The sequence below is a fragment of the Schistocerca nitens genome, chromosome 9 (genome assembly GCF_023898315.1).
Source record: "Schistocerca nitens isolate TAMUIC-IGC-003100 chromosome 9, iqSchNite1.1, whole genome shotgun sequence".
Classification (NCBI taxonomy): domain Eukaryota; kingdom Metazoa; phylum Arthropoda; class Insecta; order Orthoptera; family Acrididae; genus Schistocerca; species Schistocerca nitens.
The window spans coordinates 146,787,419-146,806,565 of record NC_064622.1 but is presented as its reverse complement, the minus strand read 5'-3'; the positions used below and the strand labels follow the sequence as shown (position 1 = coordinate 146,806,565).

General features: G+C 52.5%; 40 non-coding genes across 40 annotated transcripts; 20 read left to right on the top strand and 20 right to left on the bottom strand.

The window, feature by feature from the left end:
• Nucleotides 1–335: 335 nt before the first annotated feature.
• Trnar-acg (transfer RNA arginine (anticodon ACG)) lies at nt 336–408 on the top strand. The gene has a single exon. It is a non-coding gene; the product is annotated as a tRNA-Arg (tRNA).
• A 283-nt stretch (nt 409–691) lies between these two features.
• Trnam-cau (transfer RNA methionine (anticodon CAU)) lies at nt 692–763 on the top strand. The gene has a single exon. It is a non-coding gene; the product is annotated as a tRNA-Met (tRNA).
• Nucleotides 764–996: 233 nt separating this feature from the next.
• Nucleotides 997–1,068, bottom strand: Trnad-guc (transfer RNA aspartic acid (anticodon GUC)). The gene has a single exon. It is a non-coding gene; the product is annotated as a tRNA-Asp (tRNA).
• Nucleotides 1,069–1,179: 111 nt separating this feature from the next.
• Nucleotides 1,180–1,271, bottom strand: Trnai-uau (transfer RNA isoleucine (anticodon UAU)). The gene is given in 2 exon segments: nt 1,180–1,215; nt 1,234–1,271. It is a non-coding gene; the product is annotated as a tRNA-Ile (tRNA).
• A 443-nt stretch (nt 1,272–1,714) lies between these two features.
• On the top strand, nt 1,715–1,787 carry Trnar-acg (transfer RNA arginine (anticodon ACG)). Its single transcript has one exon. It is a non-coding gene; the product is annotated as a tRNA-Arg (tRNA).
• Nucleotides 1,788–2,070: 283 nt separating this feature from the next.
• Nucleotides 2,071–2,142, top strand: Trnam-cau (transfer RNA methionine (anticodon CAU)). Its single transcript has one exon. It is a non-coding gene; the product is annotated as a tRNA-Met (tRNA).
• Nucleotides 2,143–2,375: 233 nt separating this feature from the next.
• Nucleotides 2,376–2,447, bottom strand: Trnad-guc (transfer RNA aspartic acid (anticodon GUC)). Its single transcript has one exon. It is a non-coding gene; the product is annotated as a tRNA-Asp (tRNA).
• A 111-nt stretch (nt 2,448–2,558) lies between these two features.
• Nucleotides 2,559–2,650, bottom strand: Trnai-uau (transfer RNA isoleucine (anticodon UAU)). The gene is given in 2 exon segments: nt 2,559–2,594; nt 2,613–2,650. It is a non-coding gene; the product is annotated as a tRNA-Ile (tRNA).
• A 443-nt stretch (nt 2,651–3,093) lies between these two features.
• Trnar-acg (transfer RNA arginine (anticodon ACG)) lies at nt 3,094–3,166 on the top strand. The gene has a single exon. It is a non-coding gene; the product is annotated as a tRNA-Arg (tRNA).
• A 283-nt stretch (nt 3,167–3,449) lies between these two features.
• On the top strand, nt 3,450–3,521 carry Trnam-cau (transfer RNA methionine (anticodon CAU)). The gene has a single exon. It is a non-coding gene; the product is annotated as a tRNA-Met (tRNA).
• Nucleotides 3,522–3,754: 233 nt separating this feature from the next.
• On the bottom strand, nt 3,755–3,826 carry Trnad-guc (transfer RNA aspartic acid (anticodon GUC)). Its single transcript has one exon. It is a non-coding gene; the product is annotated as a tRNA-Asp (tRNA).
• Nucleotides 3,827–3,937: 111 nt separating this feature from the next.
• Nucleotides 3,938–4,029, bottom strand: Trnai-uau (transfer RNA isoleucine (anticodon UAU)). The gene is given in 2 exon segments: nt 3,938–3,973; nt 3,992–4,029. It is a non-coding gene; the product is annotated as a tRNA-Ile (tRNA).
• A 443-nt stretch (nt 4,030–4,472) lies between these two features.
• Nucleotides 4,473–4,545, top strand: Trnar-acg (transfer RNA arginine (anticodon ACG)). The gene has a single exon. It is a non-coding gene; the product is annotated as a tRNA-Arg (tRNA).
• Nucleotides 4,546–4,828: 283 nt separating this feature from the next.
• Trnam-cau (transfer RNA methionine (anticodon CAU)) lies at nt 4,829–4,900 on the top strand. The gene has a single exon. It is a non-coding gene; the product is annotated as a tRNA-Met (tRNA).
• Nucleotides 4,901–5,133: 233 nt separating this feature from the next.
• Trnad-guc (transfer RNA aspartic acid (anticodon GUC)) lies at nt 5,134–5,205 on the bottom strand. The gene has a single exon. It is a non-coding gene; the product is annotated as a tRNA-Asp (tRNA).
• A 111-nt stretch (nt 5,206–5,316) lies between these two features.
• Nucleotides 5,317–5,408, bottom strand: Trnai-uau (transfer RNA isoleucine (anticodon UAU)). The gene is given in 2 exon segments: nt 5,317–5,352; nt 5,371–5,408. It is a non-coding gene; the product is annotated as a tRNA-Ile (tRNA).
• A 443-nt stretch (nt 5,409–5,851) lies between these two features.
• Trnar-acg (transfer RNA arginine (anticodon ACG)) lies at nt 5,852–5,924 on the top strand. Its single transcript has one exon. It is a non-coding gene; the product is annotated as a tRNA-Arg (tRNA).
• Nucleotides 5,925–6,207: 283 nt separating this feature from the next.
• Nucleotides 6,208–6,279, top strand: Trnam-cau (transfer RNA methionine (anticodon CAU)). Its single transcript has one exon. It is a non-coding gene; the product is annotated as a tRNA-Met (tRNA).
• Nucleotides 6,280–6,512: 233 nt separating this feature from the next.
• On the bottom strand, nt 6,513–6,584 carry Trnad-guc (transfer RNA aspartic acid (anticodon GUC)). The gene has a single exon. It is a non-coding gene; the product is annotated as a tRNA-Asp (tRNA).
• Nucleotides 6,585–6,695: 111 nt separating this feature from the next.
• Trnai-uau (transfer RNA isoleucine (anticodon UAU)) lies at nt 6,696–6,787 on the bottom strand. Its single transcript is given in 2 exon segments — nt 6,696–6,731; nt 6,750–6,787. It is a non-coding gene; the product is annotated as a tRNA-Ile (tRNA).
• A 443-nt stretch (nt 6,788–7,230) lies between these two features.
• On the top strand, nt 7,231–7,303 carry Trnar-acg (transfer RNA arginine (anticodon ACG)). The gene has a single exon. It is a non-coding gene; the product is annotated as a tRNA-Arg (tRNA).
• Nucleotides 7,304–7,586: 283 nt separating this feature from the next.
• On the top strand, nt 7,587–7,658 carry Trnam-cau (transfer RNA methionine (anticodon CAU)). Its single transcript has one exon. It is a non-coding gene; the product is annotated as a tRNA-Met (tRNA).
• Nucleotides 7,659–7,891: 233 nt separating this feature from the next.
• Nucleotides 7,892–7,963, bottom strand: Trnad-guc (transfer RNA aspartic acid (anticodon GUC)). Its single transcript has one exon. It is a non-coding gene; the product is annotated as a tRNA-Asp (tRNA).
• Nucleotides 7,964–8,074: 111 nt separating this feature from the next.
• On the bottom strand, nt 8,075–8,166 carry Trnai-uau (transfer RNA isoleucine (anticodon UAU)). The gene is given in 2 exon segments: nt 8,075–8,110; nt 8,129–8,166. It is a non-coding gene; the product is annotated as a tRNA-Ile (tRNA).
• A 443-nt stretch (nt 8,167–8,609) lies between these two features.
• Nucleotides 8,610–8,682, top strand: Trnar-acg (transfer RNA arginine (anticodon ACG)). The gene has a single exon. It is a non-coding gene; the product is annotated as a tRNA-Arg (tRNA).
• Nucleotides 8,683–8,965: 283 nt separating this feature from the next.
• Trnam-cau (transfer RNA methionine (anticodon CAU)) lies at nt 8,966–9,037 on the top strand. Its single transcript has one exon. It is a non-coding gene; the product is annotated as a tRNA-Met (tRNA).
• A 233-nt stretch (nt 9,038–9,270) lies between these two features.
• Nucleotides 9,271–9,342, bottom strand: Trnad-guc (transfer RNA aspartic acid (anticodon GUC)). The gene has a single exon. It is a non-coding gene; the product is annotated as a tRNA-Asp (tRNA).
• Nucleotides 9,343–9,453: 111 nt separating this feature from the next.
• Trnai-uau (transfer RNA isoleucine (anticodon UAU)) lies at nt 9,454–9,545 on the bottom strand. The gene is given in 2 exon segments: nt 9,454–9,489; nt 9,508–9,545. It is a non-coding gene; the product is annotated as a tRNA-Ile (tRNA).
• Nucleotides 9,546–9,988: 443 nt separating this feature from the next.
• Nucleotides 9,989–10,061, top strand: Trnar-acg (transfer RNA arginine (anticodon ACG)). Its single transcript has one exon. It is a non-coding gene; the product is annotated as a tRNA-Arg (tRNA).
• A 283-nt stretch (nt 10,062–10,344) lies between these two features.
• On the top strand, nt 10,345–10,416 carry Trnam-cau (transfer RNA methionine (anticodon CAU)). Its single transcript has one exon. It is a non-coding gene; the product is annotated as a tRNA-Met (tRNA).
• A 233-nt stretch (nt 10,417–10,649) lies between these two features.
• On the bottom strand, nt 10,650–10,721 carry Trnad-guc (transfer RNA aspartic acid (anticodon GUC)). Its single transcript has one exon. It is a non-coding gene; the product is annotated as a tRNA-Asp (tRNA).
• Nucleotides 10,722–10,832: 111 nt separating this feature from the next.
• On the bottom strand, nt 10,833–10,924 carry Trnai-uau (transfer RNA isoleucine (anticodon UAU)). Its single transcript is given in 2 exon segments — nt 10,833–10,868; nt 10,887–10,924. It is a non-coding gene; the product is annotated as a tRNA-Ile (tRNA).
• Nucleotides 10,925–11,367: 443 nt separating this feature from the next.
• Nucleotides 11,368–11,440, top strand: Trnar-acg (transfer RNA arginine (anticodon ACG)). The gene has a single exon. It is a non-coding gene; the product is annotated as a tRNA-Arg (tRNA).
• Nucleotides 11,441–11,723: 283 nt separating this feature from the next.
• Trnam-cau (transfer RNA methionine (anticodon CAU)) lies at nt 11,724–11,795 on the top strand. Its single transcript has one exon. It is a non-coding gene; the product is annotated as a tRNA-Met (tRNA).
• A 233-nt stretch (nt 11,796–12,028) lies between these two features.
• Nucleotides 12,029–12,100, bottom strand: Trnad-guc (transfer RNA aspartic acid (anticodon GUC)). The gene has a single exon. It is a non-coding gene; the product is annotated as a tRNA-Asp (tRNA).
• Nucleotides 12,101–12,211: 111 nt separating this feature from the next.
• On the bottom strand, nt 12,212–12,303 carry Trnai-uau (transfer RNA isoleucine (anticodon UAU)). The gene is given in 2 exon segments: nt 12,212–12,247; nt 12,266–12,303. It is a non-coding gene; the product is annotated as a tRNA-Ile (tRNA).
• Nucleotides 12,304–12,746: 443 nt separating this feature from the next.
• On the top strand, nt 12,747–12,819 carry Trnar-acg (transfer RNA arginine (anticodon ACG)). The gene has a single exon. It is a non-coding gene; the product is annotated as a tRNA-Arg (tRNA).
• A 283-nt stretch (nt 12,820–13,102) lies between these two features.
• Trnam-cau (transfer RNA methionine (anticodon CAU)) lies at nt 13,103–13,174 on the top strand. The gene has a single exon. It is a non-coding gene; the product is annotated as a tRNA-Met (tRNA).
• A 233-nt stretch (nt 13,175–13,407) lies between these two features.
• Nucleotides 13,408–13,479, bottom strand: Trnad-guc (transfer RNA aspartic acid (anticodon GUC)). Its single transcript has one exon. It is a non-coding gene; the product is annotated as a tRNA-Asp (tRNA).
• Nucleotides 13,480–13,590: 111 nt separating this feature from the next.
• On the bottom strand, nt 13,591–13,682 carry Trnai-uau (transfer RNA isoleucine (anticodon UAU)). Its single transcript is given in 2 exon segments — nt 13,591–13,626; nt 13,645–13,682. It is a non-coding gene; the product is annotated as a tRNA-Ile (tRNA).
• Nucleotides 13,683–19,147: the final 5,465 nt, after the last annotated feature.

The following is a 19,147-nucleotide window of genomic DNA, read 5'->3' as shown; positions in this document are numbered from 1 at the left end:
GTCTACGAATGCCTCATTCGATTCTTGCTTCATATGCTACACTTACAAGCATATCAACCGCTTGTCCTCGCCGAAAAAAATGCAGAAAAACGCGCGCCTTGCCTTCTGCTACCTGTCCAACAGCGAGGGCAGATGTGTGGCAAGCTCTAAGCCGTGCAGGCGCACCGTGGCCGAGCAGCTGGAGGAGAGGTGCCTTCCTTGGCAGCTCCCTGCAGAGTGCGCAAGACCAGAGTGGCCGCGCCGCCGTTGTCAGTGGACGACATGCAGTTGCCGAGCCACGGAGAACACGTTGCTTTGCGATGTGCACCCGCCTCGTGGTAGAAAACGCAAACAGTGGCCCTGTGGCGCAACGGATAACGCGTCTGACTACGGATCAGAAGATTCCACGTTCGAATCCTGGCAGGGTCGGCATTTTGTTAGTTGCGGGCGCGTAGCTAGGCAGTGGATTCGAATGTCTCCACCTTCGTGGAGTGCAATGTTAATCCTGAGCATCTCGCAGCTGCATCTCGAGACGATTGCGGTAAATATCGCTTCGTGCAAGCGTCAGCGTAGCGTCAGTCGAGCAAAGTCGAGACAAGTCAAGCTGAGAGATGTTACGCACTTAATTAAACGGTAGGCGCGGGAAACCGACGCAGACAACGCTTTCCAAGTGTCCCATGTCACGCACCGAAGAGCGCGGACGGCTCCACGCAGCAGAGTGGCGCAGTGGAAGCGTGCTGGGCCCATAACCCAGAGGTCCGTGGATCGAAACCACGCTCTGCTAAAATTATTCTTTTTCTTGGGTGCCTCGAGCTCGATCATTAAGCCTGGGGTGAGCTGGTTCAGCGTCAACAGCAACCCCTGTAAGTCGTGAAACGACGACGTCGTGTGAAGAATGCGAGAAACACTTCCTAAGACGCAGACTTTCTTACGATTTTGCAGTAACTACATTCCTTGATCGCAACGTTAATGTCCTTTCGGGCCACGCGTGCAACTTTCGCGATATAAAAATCGCACCTCCCCGGCGGGGAATCGAACCCCGGTCTCCCGCGTGACAGGCGGGGATACTAACCACTATACTACCGAGGAACACGCGATCGGTGACTATAATGCACGCACACTTATGTTTCTCAAGCAGGTGATACATCTCAACTCTCGCGTCCCGATGCTTTCAGAGTCAGCTGCTACGAAATAAAAGTATGCCCCAGGTGAGGCTCGAACTCACAACCCCGGCATTGCTCACGGCTACTGCCTTATAAGTACCGTGCGCTAACCAATTGCGCCACTGGGGATACAGCAGAGAGCTTTCAGTTAGCGATACTCACTTTGCTGCCAACCTGTTGTGGCTGCACACCCGTCATAAGATCGTCACCTGCGGCCATACTGCGAATTTAGCACCTGTCTACGAATGCCTCATTCGATTCTTGCTTCATATGCTACACTTACAAGCATATCAACCGCTTGTCCTCGCCGAAAAAAATGCAGAAAAACGCGCGCCTTGCCTTCTGCTACCTGTCCAACAGCGAGGGCAGATGTGTGGCAAGCTCTAAGCCGTGCAGGCGCACCGTGGCCGAGCAGCTGGAGGAGAGGTGCCTTCCTTGGCAGCTCCCTGCAGAGTGCGCAAGACCAGAGTGGCCGCGCCGCCGTTGTCAGTGGACGACATGCAGTTGCCGAGCCACGGAGAACACGTTGCTTTGCGATGTGCACCCGCCTCGTGGTAGAAAACGCAAACAGTGGCCCTGTGGCGCAACGGATAACGCGTCTGACTACGGATCAGAAGATTCCAGGTTCGAATCCTGGCAGGGTCGGCATTTTGTTAGTTGCGGGCGCGTAGCTAGGCAGTGGATTCGAATGTCTCCACCTTCGTGGAGTGCAATGTTAATCCTGAGCATCTCGCAGCTGCATCTCGAGACGATTGCGGTAAATATCGCTTCGTGCAAGCGTCAGCGTAGCGTCAGTCGAGCAAAGTCGAGACAAGTCAAGCTGAGAGATGTTACGCACTTAATTAAACGGTAGGCGCGGGAAACCGACGCAGACAACGCTTTCCAAGTGTCCCATGTCACGCACCGAAGAGCGCGGACGGCTCCACGCAGCAGAGTGGCGCAGTGGAAGCGTGCTGGGCCCATAACCCAGAGGTCCGTGGATCGAAACCACGCTCTGCTAAAATTATTCTTTTTCTTGGGTGCCTCGAGCTCGATCATTAAGCCTGGGGTGAGCTGGTTCAGCGTCAACAGCAACCCCTGTAAGTCGTGAAACGACGACGTCGTGTGAAGAATGCGAGAAACACTTCCTAAGACGCAGACTTTCTTACGATTTTGCAGTAACTACATTCCTTGATCGCAACGTTAATGTCCTTTCGGGCCACGCGTGCAACTTTCGCGATATAAAAATCGCACCTCCCCGGCGGGGAATCGAACCCCGGTCTCCCGCGTGACAGGCGGGGATACTAACCACTATACTACCGAGGAACACGCGATCGGTGACTATAATGCACGCACACTTATGTTTCGCAAGCAGGTGATACATCTCAACTCTCGCGTCCCGATGCTTTCAGAGTCAGCTGCTACGAAATAAAAGTATGCCCCAGGTGAGGCTCGAACTCACAACCCCGGCATTGCTCACGGCTACTGCCTTATAAGTACCGTGCGCTAACCAATTGCGCCACTGGGGATACAGCAGAGAGCTTTCAGTTAGCGATACTCACTTTGCTGCCAACCTGTTGTGGCTGCACACCCGTCATAAGATCGTCACCTGCGGCCATACTGCGAATTTAGCACCTGTCTACGAATGCCTCATTCGATTCTTGCTTCATATGCTACACTTACAAGCATATCAACCGCTTGTCCTCGCCGAAAAAAATGCAGAAAAACGCGCGCCTTGCCTTCTGCTACCTGTCCAACAGCGAGGGCAGATGTGTGGCAAGCTCTAAGCCGTGCAGGCGCACCGTGGCCGAGCAGCTGGAGGAGAGGTGCCTTCCTTGGCAGCTCCCTGCAGAGTGCGCAAGACCAGAGTGGCCGCGCCGCCGTTGTCAGTGGACGACATGCAGTTGCCGAGCCACGGAGAACACGTTGCTTTGCGATGTGCACCCGCCTCGTGGTAGAAAACGCAAACAGTGGCCCTGTGGCGCAACGGATAACGCGTCTGACTACGGATCAGAAGATTCCAGGTTCGAATCCTGGCAGGGTCGGCATTTTGTTAGTTGCGGGCGCGTAGCTAGGCAGTGGATTCGAATGTCTCCACCTTCGTGGAGTGCAATGTTAATCCTGAGCATCTCGCAGCTGCATCTCGAGACGATTGCGGTAAATATCGCTTCGTGCAAGCGTCAGCGTAGCGTCAGTCGAGCAAAGTCGAGACAAGTCAAGCTGAGAGATGTTACGCACTTAATTAAACGGTAGGCGCGGGAAACCGACGCAGACAACGCTTTCCAAGTGTCCCATGTCACGCACCGAAGAGCGCGGACGGCTCCACGCAGCAGAGTGGCGCAGTGGAAGCGTGCTGGGCCCATAACCCAGAGGTCCGTGGATCGAAACCACGCTCTGCTAAAATTATTCTTTTTCTTGGGTGCCTCGAGCTCGATCATTAAGCCTGGGGTGAGCTGGTTCAGCGTCAACAGCAACCCCTGTAAGTCGTGAAACGACGACGTCGTGTGAAGAATGCGAGAAACACTTCCTAAGACGCAGACTTTCTTACGATTTTGCAGTAACTACATTCCTTGATCGCAACGTTAATGTCCTTTCGGGCCACGCGTGCAACTTTCGCGATATAAAAATCGCACCTCCCCGGCGGGGAATCGAACCCCGGTCTCCCGCGTGACAGGCGGGGATACTAACCACTATACTACCGAGGAACACGCGATCGGTGACTATAATGCACGCACACTTATGTTTCTCAAGCAGGTGATACATCTCAACTCTCGCGTCCCGATGCTTTCAGAGTCAGCTGCTACGAAATAAAAGTATGCCCCAGGTGAGGCTCGAACTCACAACCCCGGCATTGCTCACGGCTACTGCCTTATAAGTACCGTGCGCTAACCAATTGCGCCACTGGGGATACAGCAGAGAGCTTTCAGTTAGCGATACTCACTTTGCTGCCAACCTGTTGTGGCTGCACACCCGTCATAAGATCGTCACCTGCGGCCATACTGCGAATTTAGCACCTGTCTACGAATGCCTCATTCGATTCTTGCTTCATATGCTACACTTACAAGCATATCAACCGCTTGTCCTCGCCGAAAAAAATGCAGAAAAACGCGCGCCTTGCCTTCTGCTACCTGTCCAACAGCGAGGGCAGATGTGTGGCAAGCTCTAAGCCGTGCAGGCGCACCGTGGCCGAGCAGCTGGAGGAGAGGTGCCTTCCTTGGCAGCTCCCTGCAGAGTGCGCAAGACCAGAGTGGCCGCGCCGCCGTTGTCAGTGGACGACATGCAGTTGCCGAGCCACGGAGAACACGTTGCTTTGCGATGTGCACCCGCCTCGTGGTAGAAAACGCAAACAGTGGCCCTGTGGCGCAACGGATAACGCGTCTGACTACGGATCAGAAGATTCCACGTTCGAATCCTGGCAGGGTCGGCATTTTGTTAGTTGCGGGCGCGTAGCTAGGCAGTGGATTCGAATGTCTCCACCTTCGTGGAGTGCAATGTTAATCCTGAGCATCTCGCAGCTGCATCTCGAGACGATTGCGGTAAATATCGCTTCGTGCAAGCGTCAGCGTAGCGTCAGTCGAGCAAAGTCGAGACAAGTCAAGCTGAGAGATGTTACGCACTTAATTAAACGGTAGGCGCGGGAAACCGACGCAGACAACGCTTTCCAAGTGTCCCATGTCACGCACCGAAGAGCGCGGACGGCTCCACGCAGCAGAGTGGCGCAGTGGAAGCGTGCTGGGCCCATAACCCAGAGGTCCGTGGATCGAAACCACGCTCTGCTAAAATTATTCTTTTTCTTGGGTGCCTCGAGCTCGATCATTAAGCCTGGGGTGAGCTGGTTCAGCGTCAACAGCAACCCCTGTAAGTCGTGAAACGACGACGTCGTGTGAAGAATGCGAGAAACACTTCCTAAGACGCAGACTTTCTTACGATTTTGCAGTAACTACATTCCTTGATCGCAACGTTAATGTCCTTTCGGGCCACGCGTGCAACTTTCGCGATATAAAAATCGCACCTCCCCGGCGGGGAATCGAACCCCGGTCTCCCGCGTGACAGGCGGGGATACTAACCACTATACTACCGAGGAACACGCGATCGGTGACTATAATGCACGCACACTTATGTTTCGCAAGCAGGTGATACATCTCAACTCTCGCGTCCCGATGCTTTCAGAGTCAGCTGCTACGAAATAAAAGTATGCCCCAGGTGAGGCTCGAACTCACAACCCCGGCATTGCTCACGGCTACTGCCTTATAAGTACCGTGCGCTAACCAATTGCGCCACTGGGGATACAGCAGAGAGCTTTCAGTTAGCGATACTCACTTTGCTGCCAACCTGTTGTGGCTGCACACCCGTCATAAGATCGTCACCTGCGGCCATACTGCGAATTTAGCACCTGTCTACGAATGCCTCATTCGATTCTTGCTTCATATGCTACACTTACAAGCATATCAACCGCTTGTCCTCGCCGAAAAAAATGCAGAAAAACGCGCGCCTTGCCTTCTGCTACCTGTCCAACAGCGAGGGCAGATGTGTGGCAAGCTCTAAGCCGTGCAGGCGCACCGTGGCCGAGCAGCTGGAGGAGAGGTGCCTTCCTTGGCAGCTCCCTGCAGAGTGCGCAAGACCAGAGTGGCCGCGCCGCCGTTGTCAGTGGACGACATGCAGTTGCCGAGCCACGGAGAACACGTTGCTTTGCGATGTGCACCCGCCTCGTGGTAGAAAACGCAAACAGTGGCCCTGTGGCGCAACGGATAACGCGTCTGACTACGGATCAGAAGATTCCACGTTCGAATCCTGGCAGGGTCGGCATTTTGTTAGTTGCGGGCGCGTAGCTAGGCAGTGGATTCGAATGTCTCCACCTTCGTGGAGTGCAATGTTAATCCTGAGCATCTCGCAGCTGCATCTCGAGACGATTGCGGTAAATATCGCTTCGTGCAAGCGTCAGCGTAGCGTCAGTCGAGCAAAGTCGAGACAAGTCAAGCTGAGAGATGTTACGCACTTAATTAAACGGTAGGCGCGGGAAACCGACGCAGACAACGCTTTCCAAGTGTCCCATGTCACGCACCGAAGAGCGCGGACGGCTCCACGCAGCAGAGTGGCGCAGTGGAAGCGTGCTGGGCCCATAACCCAGAGGTCCGTGGATCGAAACCACGCTCTGCTAAAATTATTCTTTTTCTTGGGTGCCTCGAGCTCGATCATTAAGCCTGGGGTGAGCTGGTTCAGCGTCAACAGCAACCCCTGTAAGTCGTGAAACGACGACGTCGTGTGAAGAATGCGAGAAACACTTCCTAAGACGCAGACTTTCTTACGATTTTGCAGTAACTACATTCCTTGATCGCAACGTTAATGTCCTTTCGGGCCACGCGTGCAACTTTCGCGATATAAAAATCGCACCTCCCCGGCGGGGAATCGAACCCCGGTCTCCCGCGTGACAGGCGGGGATACTAACCACTATACTACCGAGGAACACGCGATCGGTGACTATAATGCACGCACACTTATGTTTCGCAAGCAGGTGATACATCTCAACTCTCGCGTCCCGATGCTTTCAGAGTCAGCTGCTACGAAATAAAAGTATGCCCCAGGTGAGGCTCGAACTCACAACCCCGGCATTGCTCACGGCTACTGCCTTATAAGTACCGTGCGCTAACCAATTGCGCCACTGGGGATACAGCAGAGAGCTTTCAGTTAGCGATACTCACTTTGCTGCCAACCTGTTGTGGCTGCACACCCGTCATAAGATCGTCACCTGCGGCCATACTGCGAATTTAGCACCTGTCTACGAATGCCTCATTCGATTCTTGCTTCATATGCTACACTTACAAGCATATCAACCGCTTGTCCTCGCCGAAAAAAATGCAGAAAAACGCGCGCCTTGCCTTCTGCTACCTGTCCAACAGCGAGGGCAGATGTGTGGCAAGCTCTAAGCCGTGCAGGCGCACCGTGGCCGAGCAGCTGGAGGAGAGGTGCCTTCCTTGGCAGCTCCCTGCAGAGTGCGCAAGACCAGAGTGGCCGCGCCGCCGTTGTCAGTGGACGACATGCAGTTGCCGAGCCACGGAGAACACGTTGCTTTGCCATGTGCACCCGCCTCGTGGTAGAAAACGCAAACAGTGGCCCTGTGGCGCAACGGATAACGCGTCTGACTACGGATCAGAAGATTCCAGGTTCGAATCCTGGCAGGGTCGGCATTTTGTTAGTTGCGGGCGCGTAGCTAGGCAGTGGATTCGAATGTCTCCACCTTCGTGGAGTGCAATGTTAATCCTGAGCATCTCGCAGCTGCATCTCGAGACGATTGCGGTAAATATCGCTTCGTGCAAGCGTCAGCGTAGCGTCAGTCGAGCAAAGTCGAGACAAGTCAAGCTGAGAGATGTTACGCACTTAATTAAACGGTAGGCGCGGGAAACCGACGCAGACAACGCTTTCCAAGTGTCCCATGTCACGCACCGAAGAGCGCGGACGGCTCCACGCAGCAGAGTGGCGCAGTGGAAGCGTGCTGGGCCCATAACCCAGAGGTCCGTGGATCGAAACCACGCTCTGCTAAAATTATTCTTTTTCTTGGGTGCCTCGAGCTCGATCATTAAGCCTGGGGTGAGCTGGTTCAGCGTCAACAGCAACCCCTGTAAGTCGTGAAACGACGACGTCGTGTGAAGAATGCGAGAAACACTTCCTAAGACGCAGACTTTCTTACGATTTTGCAGTAACTACATTCCTTGATCGCAACGTTAATGTCCTTTCGGGCCACGCGTGCAACTTTCGCGATATAAAAATCGCACCTCCCCGGCGGGGAATCGAACCCCGGTCTCCCGCGTGACAGGCGGGGATACTAACCACTATACTACCGAGGAACACGCGATCGGTGACTATAATGCACGCACACTTATGTTTCGCAAGCAGGTGATACATCTCAACTCTCGCGTCCCGATGCTTTCAGAGTCAGCTGCTACGAAATAAAAGTATGCCCCAGGTGAGGCTCGAACTCACAACCCCGGCATTGCTCACGGCTACTGCCTTATAAGTACCGTGCGCTAACCAATTGCGCCACTGGGGCTACAGCAGAGAGCTTTCAGTTAGCGATACTCACTTTGCTGCCAACCTGTTGTGGCTGCACACCCGTCATAAGATCGTCACCTGCGGCCATACTGCGAATTTAGCACCTGTCTACGAATGCCTCATTCGATTCTTGCTTCATATGCTACACTTACAAGCATATCAACCGCTTGTCCTCGCCGAAAAAAATGCAGAAAAACGCGCGCCTTGCCTTCTGCTACCTGTCCAACAGCGAGGGCAGATGTGTGGCAAGCTCTAAGCCGTGCAGGCGCACCGTGGCCGAGCAGCTGGAGGAGAGGTGCCTTCCTTGGCAGCTCCCTGCAGAGTGCGCAAGACCAGAGTGGCCGCGCCGCCGTTGTCAGTGGACGACATGCAGTTGCCGAGCCACGGAGAACACGTTGCTTTGCGATGTGCACCCGCCTCGTGGTAGAAAACGCAAACAGTGGCCCTGTGGCGCAACGGATAACGCGTCTGACTACGGATCAGAAGATTCCAGGTTCGAATCCTGGCAGGGTCGGCATTTTGTTAGTTGCGGGCGCGTAGCTAGGCAGTGGATTCGAATGTCTCCACCTTCGTGGAGTGCAATGTTAATCCTGAGCATCTCGCAGCTGCATCTCGAGACGATTGCGGTAAATATCGCTTCGTGCAAGCGTCAGCGTAGCGTCAGTCGAGCAAAGTCGAGACAAGTCAAGCTGAGAGATGTTACGCACTTAATTAAACGGTAGGCGCGGGAAACCGACGCAGACAACGCTTTCCAAGTGTCCCATGTCACGCACCGAAGAGCGCGGACGGCTCCACGCAGCAGAGTGGCGCAGTGGAAGCGTGCTGGGCCCATAACCCAGAGGTCCGTGGATCGAAACCACGCTCTGCTAAAATTATTCTTTTTCTTGGGTGCCTCGAGCTCGATCATTAAGCCTGGGGTGAGCTGGTTCAGCGTCAACAGCAACCCCTGTAAGTCGTGAAACGACGACGTCGTGTGAAGAATGCGAGAAACACTTCCTAAGACGCAGACTTTCTTACGATTTTGCAGTAACTACATTCCTTGATCGCAACGTTAATGTCCTTTCGGGCCACGCGTGCAACTTTCGCGATATAAAAATCGCACCTCCCCGGCGGGGAATCGAACCCCGGTCTCCCGCGTGACAGGCGGGGATACTAACCACTATACTACCGAGGAACACGCGATCGGTGACTATAATGCACGCACACTTATGTTTCTCAAGCAGGTGATACATCTCAACTCTCGCGTCCCGATGCTTTCAGAGTCAGCTGCTACGAAATAAAAGTATGCCCCAGGTGAGGCTCGAACTCACAACCCCGGCATTGCTCACGGCTACTGCCTTATAAGTACCGTGCGCTAACCAATTGCGCCACTGGGGATACAGCAGAGAGCTTTCAGTTAGCGATACTCACTTTGCTGCCAACCTGTTGTGGCTGCACACCCGTCATAAGATCGTCACCTGCGGCCATACTGCGAATTTAGCACCTGTCTACGAATGCCTCATTCGATTCTTGCTTCATATGCTACACTTACAAGCATATCAACCGCTTGTCCTCGCCGAAAAAAATGCAGAAAAACGCGCGCCTTGCCTTCTGCTACCTGTCCAACAGCGAGGGCAGATGTGTGGCAAGCTCTAAGCCGTGCAGGCGCACCGTGGCCGAGCAGCTGGAGGAGAGGTGCCTTCCTTGGCAGCTCCCTGCAGAGTGCGCAAGACCAGAGTGGCCGCGCCGCCGTTGTCAGTGGACGACATGCAGTTGCCGAGCCACGGAGAACACGTTGCTTTGCGATGTGCACCCGCCTCGTGGTAGAAAACGCAAACAGTGGCCCTGTGGCGCAACGGATAACGCGTCTGACTACGGATCAGAAGATTCCAGGTTCGAATCCTGGCAGGGTCGGCATTTTGTTAGTTGCGGGCGCGTAGCTAGGCAGTGGATTCGAATGTCTCCACCTTCGTGGAGTGCAATGTTAATCCTGAGCATCTCGCAGCTGCATCTCGAGACGATTGCGGTAAATATCGCTTCGTGCAAGCGTCAGCGTAGCGTCAGTCGAGCAAAGTCGAGACAAGTCAAGCTGAGAGATGTTACGCACTTAATTAAACGGTAGGCGCGGGAAACCGACGCAGACAACGCTTTCCAAGTGTCCCATGTCACGCACCGAAGAGCGCGGACGGCTCCACGCAGCAGAGTGGCGCAGTGGAAGCGTGCTGGGCCCATAACCCAGAGGTCCGTGGATCGAAACCACGCTCTGCTAAAATTATTCTTTTTCTTGGGTGCCTCGAGCTCGATCATTAAGCCTGGGGTGAGCTGGTTCAGCGTCAACAGCAACCCCTGTAAGTCGTGAAACGACGACGTCGTGTGAAGAATGCGAGAAACACTTCCTAAGACGCAGACTTTCTTACGATTTTGCAGTAACTACATTCCTTGATCGCAACGTTAATGTCCTTTCGGGCCACGCGTGCAACTTTCGCGATATAAAAATCGCACCTCCCCGGCGGGGAATCGAACCCCGGTCTCCCGCGTGACAGGCGGGGATACTAACCACTATACTACCGAGGAACACGCGATCGGTGACTATAATGCACGCACACTTATGTTTCTCAAGCAGGTGATACATCTCAACTCTCGCGTCCCGATGCTTTCAGAGTCAGCTGCTACGAAATAAAAGTATGCCCCAGGTGAGGCTCGAACTCACAACCCCGGCATTGCTCACGGCTACTGCCTTATAAGTACCGTGCGCTAACCAATTGCGCCACTGGGGATACAGCAGAGAGCTTTCAGTTAGCGATACTCACTTTGCTGCCAACCTGTTGTGGCTGCACACCCGTCATAAGATCGTCACCTGCGGCCATACTGCGAATTTAGCACCTGTCTACGAATGCCTCATTCGATTCTTGCTTCATATGCTACACTTACAAGCATATCAACCGCTTGTCCTCGCCGAAAAAAATGCAGAAAAACGCGCGCCTTGCCTTCTGCTACCTGTCCAACAGCGAGGGCAGATGTGTGGCAAGCTCTAAGCCGTGCAGGCGCACCGTGGCCGAGCAGCTGGAGGAGAGGTGCCTTCCTTGGCAGCTCCCTGCAGAGTGCGCAAGACCAGAGTGGCCGCGCCGCCGTTGTCAGTGGACGACATGCAGTTGCCGAGCCACGGAGAACACGTTGCTTTGCGATGTGCACCCGCCTCGTGGTAGAAAACGCAAACAGTGGCCCTGTGGCGCAACGGATAACGCGTCTGACTACGGATCAGAAGATTCCAGGTTCGAATCCTGGCAGGGTCGGCATTTTGTTAGTTGCGGGCGCGTAGCTAGGCAGTGGATTCGAATGTCTCCACCTTCGTGGAGTGCAATGTTAATCCTGAGCATCTCGCAGCTGCATCTCGAGACGATTGCGGTAAATATCGCTTCGTGCAAGCGTCAGCGTAGCGTCAGTCGAGCAAAGTCGAGACAAGTCAAGCTGAGAGATGTTACGCACTTAATTAAACGGTAGGCGCGGGAAACCGACGCAGACAACGCTTTCCAAGTGTCCCATGTCACGCACCGAAGAGCGCGGACGGCTCCACGCAGCAGAGTGGCGCAGTGGAAGCGTGCTGGGCCCATAACCCAGAGGTCCGTGGATCGAAACCACGCTCTGCTAAAATTATTCTTTTTCTTGGGTGCCTCGAGCTCGATCATTAAGCCTGGGGTGAGCTGGTTCAGCGTCAACAGCAACCCCTGTAAGTCGTGAAACGACGACGTCGTGTGAAGAATGCGAGAAACACTTCCTAAGACGCAGACTTTCTTACGATTTTGCAGTAACTACATTCCTTGATCGCAACGTTAATGTCCTTTCGGGCCACGCGTGCAACTTTCGCGATATAAAAATCGCACCTCCCCGGCGGGGAATCGAACCCCGGTCTCCCGCGTGACAGGCGGGGATACTAACCACTATACTACCGAGGAACACGCGATCGGTGACTATAATGCACGCACACTTATGTTTCTCAAGCAGGTGATACATCTCAACTCTCGCGTCCCGATGCTTTCAGAGTCAGCTGCTACGAAATAAAAGTATGCCCCAGGTGAGGCTCGAACTCACAACCCCGGCATTGCTCACGGCTACTGCCTTATAAGTACCGTGCGCTAACCAATTGCGCCACTGGGGATACAGCAGAGAGCTTTCAGTTAGCGATACTCACTTTGCTGCCAACCTGTTGTGGCTGCACACCCGTCATAAGATCGTCACCTGCGGCCATACTGCGAATTTAGCACCTGTCTACGAATGCCTCATTCGATTCTTGCTTCATATGCTACACTTACAAGCATATCAACCGCTTGTCCTCGCCGAAAAAAATGCAGAAAAACGCGCGCCTTGCCTTCTGCTACCTGTCCAACAGCGAGGGCAGATGTGTGGCAAGCTCTAAGCCGTGCAGGCGCACCGTGGCCGAGCAGCTGGAGGAGAGGTGCCTTCCTTGGCAGCTCCCTGCAGAGTGCGCAAGACCAGAGTGGCCGCGCCGCCGTTGTCAGTGGACGACATGCAGTTGCCGAGCCACGGAGAACACGTTGCTTTGCGATGTGCACCCGCCTCGTGGTAGAAAACGCAAACAGTGGCCCTGTGGCGCAACGGATAACGCGTCTGACTACGGATCAGAAGATTCCAGGTTCGAATCCTGGCAGGGTCGGCATTTTGTTAGTTGCGGGCGCGTAGCTAGGCAGTGGATTCGAATGTCTCCACCTTCGTGGAGTGCAATGTTAATCCTGAGCATCTCGCAGCTGCATCTCGAGACGATTGCGGTAAATATCGCTTCGTGCAAGCGTCAGCGTAGCGTCAGTCGAGCAAAGTCGAGACAAGTCAAGCTGAGAGATGTTACGCACTTAGTTAAACGGTAGGCGCGGGAAACCGACGCAGACAACGCTTTCCAAGTGTCCCATGTCACGCACCGAAGAGCGCGGACGGCTCCACGCAGCAGAGTGGCGCAGTGGAAGCGTGCTGGGCCCATAACCCAGAGGTCCGTGGATCGAAACCACGCTCTGCTAAAATTATTCTTTTTCTTGGGTGCCTCGAGCTCGATCATTAAGCCTGGGGTGAGCTGGTTCAGCGTCAACAGCAACCCCTGTAAGTCGTGAAACGACGACGTCGTGTGAAGAATGCGAGAAACACTTCCTAAGACGCAGACTTTCTTACGATTTTGCAGTAACTACATTCCTTGATCGCAACGTTAATGTCCTTTCGGGCCACGCGTGCAACTTTCGCGATATAAAAATCGCACCTCCCCGGCGGGGAATCGAACCCCGGTCTCCCGCGTGACAGGCGGGGATACTAACCACTATACTACCGAGGAACACGCGATCGGTGACTATAATGCACGCACACTTATGTTTCTCAAGCAGGTGATACATCTCAACTCTCGCGTCCCGATGCTTTCAGAGTCAGCTGCTACGAAATAAAAGTATGCCCCAGGTGAGGCTCGAACTCACAACCCCGGCATTGCTCACGGCTACTGCCTTATAAGTACCGTGCGCTAACCAATTGCGCCACTGGGGCTACAGCAGAGAGCTTTCAGTTAGCGATACTCACTTTGCTGCCAACCTGTTGTGGCTGCACACCCGTCATAAGATCGTCACCTGCGGCCATACTGCGAATTTAGCACCTGTCTACGAATGCCTCATTCGATTCTTGCTTCATATGCTACACTTACAAGCATATCAACCGCTTGTCCTCGCCGAAAAAAATGCAGAAAAACGCGCGCCTTGCCTTCTGCTACCTGTCCAACAGCGAGGGCAGATGTGTGGCAAGCTCTAAGCCGTGCAGGCGCACCGTGGCCGAGCAGCTGGAGGAGAGGTGCCTTCCTTGGCAGCTCCCTGCAGAGTGCGCAAGACCAGAGTGGCCGCGCCGCCGTTGTCAGTGGACGACATGCAGTTGCCGAGCCACGGAGAACACGTTGCTTTGCGATGTGCACCCGCCTCGTGGTAGAAAACGCAAACAGTGGCCCTGTGGTCAGTTCCGCCGCAGCAGCGGCCGTGTGTGGACGTGCCGGAGTGCTCGCTCCGCGCGTGTTTGGCGGCGCTTGCAGCAGTTGTGGGCCTTGTGAGTACATCATGGCTTTTGCCATGGATGATCGGTTACGCCGTTACACGTTGCGTTTCCAATTCCCGTTTGGTTTTGCCCGACCACATGTCTACGAATTAGTCGATTTTTTCTTCGACAGATTGGGTCTTAAAGACGAGGAAGTTTTAGGATTTTCATACGATTTTCTAGCGAATGCCGTTTACGTGAAACTTGTTAATGACGAGCCTTGTTTACGTGTAATGGACTCAACTAAGGGTACTGCCGAGTTCGTTAATTCTGTTGGTGAAATTTGTAAAGTTGTTGTTAACCATGCTGGGTTAGGCCTGCGCACGGTCCGTATATTCAACCTACCATTTGAAATTGACCTTGAACGTATTCGGCAATGTCTGTCCCAGTATGGGAACGTATTAGAAATTCACCAAGAGCAGTGGAGTGGCCTTAAACACTTCAATGTGGATAATGGTGTCAGAGTAGCGCGAATTGACCTATCTAAGCATATCCCGTCGAATGTCGTGGTACAAGGCTTCCGAGCACTCGTTATGTACGAGGGGCAACCACGTACATGTGTACTTTGTGGCTCTCCGGACCATATGAAGGCCGCGTGTCCACGTGCTAAACCAGTGCGTCGTGTTTTACGACAACGTGATGCCCTTGCAGCTGGGCTGGATGGCAATAAGCCGACGTATGCCGAGAGCCTTGTCGGTCCGTCTGTCGTTAGCGCGCCACAGCTGCACGCGACTGGGGTTGTGCCTGACGTGCCCGCCGCCGGTGTAAACAACGCTACGCCGAGCCGAATGCCCGTTGCTTCTGACGTGGAAACCTATGCAAACGACGGGGCCGGAAATTCGCGCCCTTCCGATGCTGGCGTGGTCCGTGTGGAACTTCCGCCGCGGTTGCCCGATCAACAGATGCTCCCATCTGTGGAGAGTCTTACACCTGCGGACTCTGGTGACCAGCCGCGAGTTTCCCATCCCCTTGACGTGTCTTCTCCAGTCAGCGCAGTTTCCGGCAAAGTACTGTCTCCCACGGGAGCTACCCCTACCGCTGCGAATTCTGACAACAACGAACAAGTCGAGGACACCCGTCCTCAGAAGAAAGGACGACAAAAGAAATCAGTCCGTAAGCAGAGTGAAGAGGAAACTCGTACTCTCGAACAGAAACTGCAGCGTACTATCAAGCAGTTCCGGACGGATGAATGTGAGAGAATCGTCACGGACGATGAAGTACAGGTCGTGCAGCATTCAGAGGAGGCCGATATGGGGATGCATGTCGACAGTTCTGGACCCGACGCATTTATGGATACCGCTCACTCGCCGGGGTCGAGCAGGCAGCCTTCCTGGGCTGACGATACGCAATAACATGGCACCACCCCTTCTTATGCGGGATTACAAAATTGCAACTGCTAATATACATCGAATAACGTCTGATGTAAAATTAAAATGTTTGACTGACTATCTGTATGCCGCCGATATAGATATCGTTTTCCTACAAGAAGTCGTCACACCCAAGGTCGGGAATGTCACAGGCTATGAGGCCATCATCAATATCGGCGATGAGGCAGGGACTGCAATTTTGTACAAAGCGGGCATCACTTGTAGACCTCGAGCGATTTTAGAAACGGGAAGAGGGATTGTCGTACGATTCGAAGATTTGCTTCTGATCAACGTCTATGCCCCGACTGGATCTACAGGCCGAAGGGATAGGAGTGTTTTTTATCGCGATGAAATTGTGCCATTATTATCCTGTGGTTGTTCGAAGATTTTATTGGGCGGCGATTTTAACTGTGTTGTACGCAGAGAAGACCAGTGTCCGAATTTTAATTTTTGTCTGGAGTTGCGAGATTTAATTGATGGGCTGAACTTACAAGATACCTGGTGCTCACTTCGCCCGCAGGTGACCGGATATACTTATGTTACCACTGCCTCCGCTAGTCGTCTGGATAGGTTTTATGTATCTACAGACATTTTAAGCGCTGCCAGGGATTGTGAAATATGGCCTGTTAATTTTAGCGACCACTGTGCGTATCACATTACGCTTAGGCACGTCTCGCAGAAAACCTTTTTGGGTCGAGGCGTATGGCAACTGAACGTCGCACTGTTGGACGACGGCGACCTGAAGAAGGATCTTATTGCAACGTGGCAATGGTGCCTCCAGCGACGACAAAGATATAGGGAGCGTGTTCGTTGGTGGACGGAGCTAGTAAAACCACGCATAAAGAAATGTATTTGTCAGTTTGCCAGGGCCAAGGCGTACTGGAAGAAACAGACGTTGGAATTTTATTTTACCGCTCTCCGCCAGTTGTATAACGATTCCTCTGCACTGCCTGGCAATCTCCTTCGCATTAAACGTACCAAAGCCAAAATCACCGCATTGGTTCGTGAGTCTCTGGCAGGAGCCCAAGTCAGGGCCCGCGCTTTCGATGACACCTTTAATGAGTCAGCGTCCTTGTACCACGTCATACGGGAAACTAAAAGAGGAAGACAAAAAATCATTACTCAACTGACAGATGACGATGGTCGTGTTTATGATGAGCAGGGCGAGCTTAAGATTTTTATTCGGAATCATTTCAGGCAACTTTACTCCCTACCTGACACAGACGTAGAGGCAGGAGAGGATTTTTTGTCTAACATTACAGCATCGGTGGACCCGGACGACCACGCACAGCTCCTGGCCAACATAACTAACTTCGAAGTGAAGTCAATCATTACGTCTGCGGCGAAAGGAAAAGCTGCAGGATCAGACGGTTTGCCGGTCGAATTTTATCTTCGGTATTGGGATGTTTTCGGCGACGAACTGACTATCATGTATAATGAATTGTTAACGAATACTGCTTTTCCATCGCAGTTCACTGAGGGCCTGATAGTCTTAGTCTCCAAACCGTCACAAGGGACTTCACTCAATAACTTACGACCAATCACCCTACTCAATGCAGATTTCAAAATCTTTACTAGAATTCTGAATGCCAGACTTAAGCCAGTCCTCAGTAAAGTGCTTGGTTCATACCACATGAACGTGGTTCCTGGTCGATCAATGATAGACGCCCTGTGCGAATACCGAGATATTGCCTATTTGACTTGGATTTGCAAGACCACGTTGGCAATAGTCTTTTTTGACTTCGACAAGGCATTTGATAGGACCAACCATGGATTTCTGTTCCGAACGCTGGATAAACTGGGTTTCAACCAGCATTTCGTACAGATCATAAGGAATTGTATCTGCAATACGACTTCCCGCGTCAAATTCAACGGCCAGTTAACAGCCCCTGTGCCCATTCAACAAGGTTTGCGACAAGGGTGCCCGCTTTCTACGACTCTTTTCGCCATTGCTATCGAGCCGCTACTGAAGACGTTTTGCGTCACCTTACCGGGTCTTCAAACGCTGAATACAAAGACCGTCTGTCATGCCTATGCGGACGATATCAGCGTCCTTATCAATAACGACGAAGAGTTCGCTTCCGTGCGGCGGCTTGTCCACCGGTATGCCAGCGCCTGCGGTGCACGCCTTAACGAACGGAAATCCAAAGTCTTGCATTTAGGTCCGCAGGCTCGCTTCGCGAACACCGTTTGGTTAGAGGCAACCAACCAGCTCAAGCACCTTGGTTTGATTCTCACTCCGAATCCACGGGAAATGGTAAGAGTGAATTGGGAACAGAAGCTCAACGTCCTTCGAGCTTTGATTCGAGAGCACAATATGCGGTCCTTAGACAGGATTCAGAGAGCACATTTCGTCAATTATTATGTTCTCAGCAAGATTTACCATGTTGCCGCTGTTCTCCCTATTCCTACTGATATTGCTAACAGAATTTTAGCCCTTGCAGGCTGGTACATTTGGCGAGGTAATATTTTTAAAGTCGCTTTCAAGGCTACCGCTTTACCTCGGTATAAAGGTGGTCTAGCCCTTAAAGATGTTGAATTACAGTGCTCAGCGATTTTTCTAGCTCGAACATCAAGGATCTTACGATGTCGTCAGACAGGTCTTACAGCGCGTCTATTCCAGCAGTTACGACCACCGGATATGACGCCACCGATAAATGTTGGACATATCCATCCCGAGCTCGTTCATATTCGCCGTTATTACGTGGAGTTCAGCTATGTGCATCAACACCTGCAACCATTCACTGCTGCGGCTGTCTACAGTGTATTTACGAATCGGCAACAGAATAACTCTATAGAAATGAAGTATCCTGGCAAGAACTGGCGACAAATTTGGATGAATATCAGCACTCCTCTTCTTCGTTCCCAAGTTCGTTCCGTGTGGTATGATGTTGTGAACGAGGTGATGCCCACGGGGGAGAAATTGTGTAAGATCCACTTACGGCCTACACCGACTTGCGACACATGTGGGCATGTGGAAACATTGCACCACATATTATACTGCAGAGATCAGACGCAAATCTGGAAATGGACGAGAATGAAACTGGCTCTTATTAATAGAACGACGCCATCCGCAATACAACTGCAGGATATATTCCACCCGGACTGGCAATTATTTCCGAAATCTAAAAATAATAGCTATACCTGGTTAATTGGACAGTACCTATTTTATATACTGACGACTAAAACGCCTACACTTTCTGATTTTCATATGTATCTTATTGCCGAATATTACGCGATCAAACGATTACGAAAGTATAAAGAAAAATTTCAGAATTTTCTCACCGTTGCTTTGAATGATGGGAAGCTTTAAGTGTGCGAACCAATGGGTACGATTATTGCTTTTATTCTTTCTTCTATTATCAGGGTATCTGTTTGTCGGTTCTCAGGGCTCAATTGTTTCTTAAGTGGTACAATGCGTGCACCTGTGCACCTAAGGTCACAGAGAAGCAGCATGCAACAGGATGCAAACCTTGTGGCACCAGTATTTATTTCTGTTTTTCTTACGTTACCCAGCAGACAAGTATAGTTTCATTTGACGAAGTTTAAAACAGACGAGGCAGTATT